Raw genomic sequence first — 7,760 nt, 5'->3', positions numbered from 1 at the left:
CTCATCGGATTAGGGAAGGACAGGGAAGGAAGTCGGCCGTGCCCTTTGAAAGGAACCATCCCGGCATTTGCCTGGAGCGATTTAGGGAAATCACGGAAAACCTAAATCAGGATGGCCGGACGCGGGATTGAACCGTCGTCCTCCCGAATGCGAGTCCAGTGTCTAACCACTGCGCCACCTCGCTCGGTCCCCAGATAGGGTTGATAGAGGAGATAGAGAAGATCCAACGGAGAGCAGCGCGCTTCGTTACAGGATCATTTTGTAATCGCGAAAGCGCTACGGAGATGATATATAAACTCCAGTGGAAGACTGCAAGAGAGACGCTCAGTAGCTCGCTACGGGATTTTGTTGAAGTTTCGAGAACATACCTTCACCGAAGTGTCAAGCAGTATATTGCTCCCTCCTACGTATATCTCGCGAAGAGACCATGAGGATAAAATCAGAGAGATTAGAACCCACACAGAAGCATACCGACAATCCTTCTTTCCACGAACAGTACGAGGCTGGAATAGAAGGGAGAACCGATAGAGGTACTCAGGGTACCCTCCGCCACACATCGTCAGGTGGCTTGCGGAGTATGGATATAGATGTAGAACTGGTTATTAACAGATTTTGGGCACACGTCTCTAACCCGTCTTCCATTCATGCCACAGCGTCAAGGTGTACAGCTCGTCTGGCGCCGTCAGAGGATGGAATGGTGTACCGCGGTATTCAACAATGAAGTCAGATTCTGCCTGCACGCAAATGATGGTCGTCTGCTCGTACGAAATAGATCTGGTGAGCGCTGTCTCGTAGAGTGCATTAGTTCAAGACACACTGGCCCCATCCCAGGTCTTATCGTCTGGGGTGCAATAAGTTACAACTCTTGTTAGTACTGGGGCAACAGGGGTATGAAGCCAAAGTATCGTTATCCAAGATGGCGGGAAGTTTGAATTTTGACGGGAAAGTTCCACGCCCCCCTCCTCCCCCCCCCCCCCCCCCCCCCGAAAAATGACGGGAAGTTCAAATTACTAGATGATAATGCGTCACAATCTCTACTAAGCAAAGATAATCGTGGGAAGATAGGTCACTTAGGATAACCTATGTCACCCGACCGCCACTTCCTCCTATGAACTGGCGCCAAGTTTGAATTTTGGCGGGAAGATAGGTCAGTTGGGGTTTCGCTGCTAATCTAAGAAAATGGCGTGAAAGAAAGGGCACTTGCACTAACCTCACTCGCCCGACAGTCACCTCATCCTACTATGGATTCGTGGGAAAAAAGGACTTCTCTTTATTATCTAACCAATTTCATGCACATGTGTTCGCCACTGGGTCCAGATCCCAACTGGCTTAGTACACATCGCAACCAGCAGAGGGCGCTCTCATGAATTCAGGTGATGATGCAAGTACCGTAATCCAAGATGGCGGCACCCAGTGTGTTCACCATGAGCTCCAGAGCCCAACTGACTTAGTACATTTCGTCGCCGCCAGAGGGCGCTACCGTGACGTCAGGTGATGACGTAAGTACCGTTATTCAAGATGGCTGCATACATTTTGTTCGCCACATGGCCTAGTACTTATTGCCAGCACCAGATGGCGCTACCATAACGTCAGCTGATGACGCAAGTACTGTTATTCAAGATGGCTACATACATTTTGTTCGCCATGTGCTCTACGACACAGCCACTGCACGATCCCATTACGTAATCCAAGATCGTCGCTCGCAGTACGTCAAACACACATCACCCCTGTAGTCAAGCGTTGAGAGAGAGAGGTGCTGTAATGCTTTCTCTCTCACGCGTCAATAACGGCGTGTGCCGCGCGTCTAGAGATCGCGGGTGCCACAGAAAGTCTTTTGGAAGTACGCTAGCGAATATAACTGAACACATGTGACACCCACATCGCGCAAAAAATGGTTCAAATGGCTCTGAGCACTATGGGACTTAACATCTCAGGTCATCAGTCCCCTAGAACTTAGAACTACTTAAACCTAACTAACCTAAGCACATCACACACATCCATGCCCGAGGCAGGATTCGAACCTGCGACCGTAGCAGTCGCGCGGTTCCGGACTACAGCGCCTAGAACCGCATGGCCACCGCGGCCGGCACATCGCGCATCTAACGTGTCAATTACCTAAGTGCTTAATTCCAATTCAATTTTAATGATATTCCATAAATGAATGTACTACCATTGATACACTTTTAAACATAACAAGTTCATTTCCACTTTGAGCTTAACTTCCAGCACCTGAAGCATTTCCACGAAGGTTACCTGCTGTCAACGCTGAACTTGGTTCTTGAGGTTGTTCTGCAGAAGCCGTAACGACGTCTTCTTCCCACTCTGTTTCCGCTTCTAAAAAACTTAAGTCTTCGTCAAAGGTGATAAATCTCGTGGACCTGGTTCGTCACCAGCAGCAACTTGACTTATATGTTGAAGTACGTCTTCGTCTGTACAAAAAATACTATGAATCAGGTACTACGAAAATAACAATGAGTAAAGTATTTAATGCTGATGATTGGAAAACATTATTATGGGGAAATCAAGATGATTCAACAACAACATATCCTGCTATATAAGGACTACAACGAATTGGCCAACGTATGATGTTTGGGTTACACCTTTGAATTAACCCTGCATCCACAGAAGAATATGGGTCCATTCAATATAACAGCTTGAGCAGTCTGTAGGGGGAAAATGGAGCGAATATGACTCAGGCTGCGCTGCGCAGCTGGGGAGAGTAAGGAAGGAGTCCACTCTACTTATTTTGGAACATTTTAACACACTGATACAAAAGACATGCTTGGGATCATTCCACACAGCCCACAGATCTGTAAACTACTCCTAAATATCGCTCTCCAGACACGGAAACAACTCCTAATTTACCCAAATAATTTAAGACATACAGACTCCTCCTAAATAATGCAGCATAGTGTTGTGTAGACACGCTCAGTACTGTAAACTCTCCAAATAACACTTAGCACAGACTACAAACCTGCTCGCAAAATAATGCAATCAACAGGCGCAAGCACCCTCCACCAACCCCTGTCCAGTAGAGCACAGAGACAACCCCAATGAAGTGGCGCAGCCGTCAGCAGTCAAACCACACACAGGTCCCTGCCCGGGTCCTGCAAGAATGAGGCGGCGACATCTCATTCAGACTTCATTTCTGAGAAATTCCTATCTAAATACGTGTTCACCTAGACACACTTGCTCAAGTGATCGGGCGGTAGCGCAGATGCGAGCCGCCGCCGAACGCAGGTGGAAGTTGTATCTAGGCGCCGTTGATGACGCGATCGGACGGGGGTGAAGCCTTACTTGCAGAGTACAGACGATCCAAGCAGGGCCGCGCTCGTGGGTTCGTTGCTACTCTCGCTCTAACTGCGGTCCGGAGAAGACGTTGCAGAAATCCATTCCAGAACAGCACAAGCTGCTTTCTCCTTAGCGATTCTAACGAACTATGCGTGACCTTTGACTGACGCTTCGCCGCGCGTAGCTACTTACCATCGCAAGTGCACCTAGCAACGTTCTCAATGTTATACTGAAGCCACAATGCTATGTAAAATAATAACCAAGTCGAACTCCAGTAAATTGCATACTCCCCCCAGAAATACACTACTAGCCATTAAAAGTGCTACACAAAGTAGAAACGCAGATGATAAACGGGTATTCATTGGACAAATATATTATACTAGAACTGACATGTGATCACATTTTCACGAAATTTGGGTGCATAGATCCGGAGAAATCAGTACCCAGAACAACCAACTCTGGCCGTAATAACGGCCTTGATACGTCTGGGCATTGAGTCAAACAGAGCTTGGATGGCGTGTACAGGTACAGCTGCCTGTGAAGCTTCAAAACGATACCACAGTTCATCAAGAGTAGTGACTGACGTATTGTGACGAGCCAGTTGCTCGGCCACCATTGACCAGACGTTCTCAATTGGTGAGAGATCTGGAGAATGTGCTGACCAGGGCAGCAGTCGAACATTTTCTGTACTTAGAAAGGCCCGTACAGGACCTGCAACATGCGGTCGTGCATTATCCTGCTGAAATGTAGGGTTTTGCAGGGATCGAATGAAGGGTAGAGACAAGGGTCGTAACACATCTGAAATGTAACGTCCACTGTTCAAAGTGCCTTCAATACGAACAAGAGGAGACCGAGACGTGTAAACAATGACACCCCATACTATCACGCCGGGTGATATGCCAGTATGGCAATAACGAATACACGCTTCCAATGTGCGTTCAACTCGATGTCGCCAAACACGGATGCGACCATCATGATGCTGTAAACAGAACCTGGATTCATTCGAAAAAATGACGTTTTGCCATTCGTACACCCAGGTTCGTCGTTGAGTACACCATCACAGGCGCTCACGTCTGTGATGCAGTGTCAAGGGTAACCGCAGCCATGGTCTCCGACCTGATAGTCCATGCTGCTGCAAACGTCGTCGCACTGTTCGTGCAGATGGTTGTTGTCTTGCAAACGTCCCCATCTGTTGACTCAGGGGTCGAGACGTGGCTGCACGATCCGTTACAGCCATGCGGATATGATGCCTGTCATCTCGAATGCTAGTGATACGAGGCCGTTGGGATCCAGCACGGCGTTCCGTATTACCCTCCTGAACCCACCAATTCCATATTCTGCCAACAGTCATTGGATCTCGACCAACGCGAGCAGCAATGTCGCGATTCGATAAACCGCAATCGCGATAGGCTACAATCCGACCTCTATCAAAGTCGGAAACGTGATGGTACACATTTCTCCTCCTCACACGAGGCATCACGACGACGTTTCACCAGGCAACGCTGGTCAACTGCTGTTTGTGAATGAGAAATCGGTTGAAAACTTTCCTCATGTCAGCACGTTGTAGGTGTCGCCACCAGCGCCAACCTTGTGTGAATGCTCTGAATAGCTAATCATTTGCATATCACAGCATCTTCTTCGTGTCGGTTAAATTTCGCGTCTGTAGCACGTCAGCTTCGTGGTGCAGCAATTTTAAAGGCCAGTAGTATACTTAACATCCGCTTTCCTAGGAGCTTTCGTGTTGTCTCGCTTTGTATGCATGAAAATTCTTCCCTAACAGAACCTGTTTACGAAAATAACGCACATAAACGTCGAATGCAGTCTTCCTCGAGGACCTAACGTGGTATGCACTCCATCACATGCTACCCTCCTGCCCTCAACATACACAAATGTTCTCACAGCTATGCAGAAGCTCCTATATCCCAGCACAAAGGATGTGAATGAATCAACCATTATGATTCGCTCTTATCGAATTTAATGGCCGAATTACTGATGCCACCGGTATCCAGGCACCATCCACCTCTTCTTTCTGGGACTTTCAGCAGTAGCATTATTTTGCACAGATCGCTAAAGTGCACTGACAGTTAAACACGTAAACTTGTCTATAGATCTTCAAATACGTACCAGACTCACAGGGATGTTGGAAGCCGGGAACATATCTACCGCTGTAACTACAATTAAATATTACTATTACTGCTACACTTTGACACCAATCGTTGTACACTTAATGTCTCCTCTTGATCGCTGTTCTTGTGGAACCAATCTCACTATCTATAGCGCACATAATTCTCAACATAAAAAATCTCTCGCCGTTATCCATGTGCTGAATCTATATGTCCCTCACGATAGGACACACAGTCATCCTCTCTAGTCATGCAACAACATAAACCACACTAACTTTACAATGCAATATATACACATTTTACACCACATAAGCCACAGTAACTTTACAATGCAATATATACACATTTTGCACAAGCAGTGCAATTATCTTTTATATCTGTACAGCACCTGAAAAATAATTATGCCTCACTCACACCGACTTTATGTCACGATGCTCCTCAGTCCTAGGGAAGCACCATTCACCTTTTCTCCCTTTCTACAGACATGACATTCAGCCGCAGTAAACTATTTTACATTGATAGCCATATTATTCCGATAATTAAACCTCGCAAAGTGCCATACATATAGTCAAATATGTAAAAAAAATGGAAATGAAGTCCCATGCTTCTTTACAGAGCATAGGGGAATGATGCGGGAGACCCGCACCGCCTTACTAGGCAAGGTCCTAATGGAGGTGGTTTGCCGTTGCCTTCCTCCGACCGTAATGGGAATGAATGATGATGATGAAGACGACACAACAACACCCAGTCATCTCGAGGCAGGAAAAATTCATGACCCCGCCGGGAATCGAACCCGGGACCCCCGTGCTCGGGAAGCGAGAACGCTACCGCGAGACCACGAAGGGCGGACCAAATATTTAAAGACAACTACTCATTTACACTCTCCACCCACTGGGGCCAGGAGCTTGAACATTAGTGAGTGAAACTGATCTCCAACTCAGCAATATATCAATGTGTACCGTGTCGATGTAGTAAACATACAATTTGTATCCTACACCATACAAAATCACCCCTACTAAATCAGAACGCCCTCAGTGAATCGAAGTCACTCTCAGAAATATTGTGCAAAGACAGGCTCGTTTCCCCCTCGGTACAAATGCACTACTGTTTCTGGTCTAGACATGCCTGCTTGCTTGCGTTTCTATAGACATCTCCAGACTCGGGGATTACAAGAACATATGTATTTCCTCATCATCTGCCATAATATTATATCATTATCATGGTACTTCTCTATACTAGGGAGCATCATACCGATCGCCAGAACAACATGGTCTTTCTCATGTCTAGAGAACAGGCAACCATGTCTTCCACATGCCAGATGCACACATCACAATCGATCTTCTCTCAACTAAATAAAGGCGTGAAATATGCAGAAGCAGTGAACTGAACAATTTACAAGGGAGGGAATAACGGACCAGCGTAAACGCACCCCCATACACAACCTTCTCAAATTTCAACTTGATCAAGAAACTGCCTATTGGCTTCTGTCTCGGGTTCTTCGGCCGGCGTTCATCTAATGATTTTTCTGACGTTTCGCCAGCACGAGTGGCTGGCATTGTCAAAGCTTCACCCTCCATTGCCGGTGGTGAACTGGAGCCGAGCTCGCGGGCGCAGGCTATATGTACCTGGCGCGCCAACGTCCGAGGGCTTCTCCGCGGTCATTTCCGGTGCGGTTCTCCTCTTGCTACCTGCGACGGTCGTTCGCTGCAGTACGGGAAGCCAGGATCCGTTGACCTTAAGGCTTTCCTCGATCTTCTCTCAACTAAATAAAGGCGTGAAATATGCAGAAGCAGTGAAAGCCTTAAGGTCAACGGATCCTGGCTTCCCGTACTGCAGCGAACGACCGTCGCAGGTAGCAAGAGGAGAACCGCACCGGAAATGACCGCGGAGAAGCCCTCGGACGTTGGCGCGCCAGGTACATATAGCCTGCGCCCGCGAGCTCGGCTCCAGTTCACCACCGGCAATGGAGGGTGAAGCTTTGACAATGCCAGCCACTCGTGCTGGCGAAACGTCAGAAAAATCATTAGATGAACGCCGGCCGAAGAACCCGAGACAGAAGCCAATAGGCAGTTTGTCAACAAGTGGCCACGAAAGCCTCAACAATTTTGTGTTGATCAAGAAAGCTGCCCATCATACGATCGCGGTCTCAATTGAACATCATTCGACAATGAGCCAAGTATTGCAAATACACCATGCTGTCGGCAGTGGCTCTGGAAATATAAATATCAATACCTTTATTATGACTTGACATACTCTTCCCTTTGCTATCACAGCACTCCAAAGCCGGCCGCGGTGGCCGAGCGGTTCTAGGCGCTTCAGTCTGGAACCGCTCGACTGCTACGGTCG

Source organism: Schistocerca nitens, chromosome 2 (assembly GCF_023898315.1).
Source record: "Schistocerca nitens isolate TAMUIC-IGC-003100 chromosome 2, iqSchNite1.1, whole genome shotgun sequence".
Classification (NCBI taxonomy): Eukaryota; Metazoa; Arthropoda; class Insecta; order Orthoptera; family Acrididae; genus Schistocerca; species Schistocerca nitens.
This window is presented reverse-complemented; position numbering follows the sequence as displayed.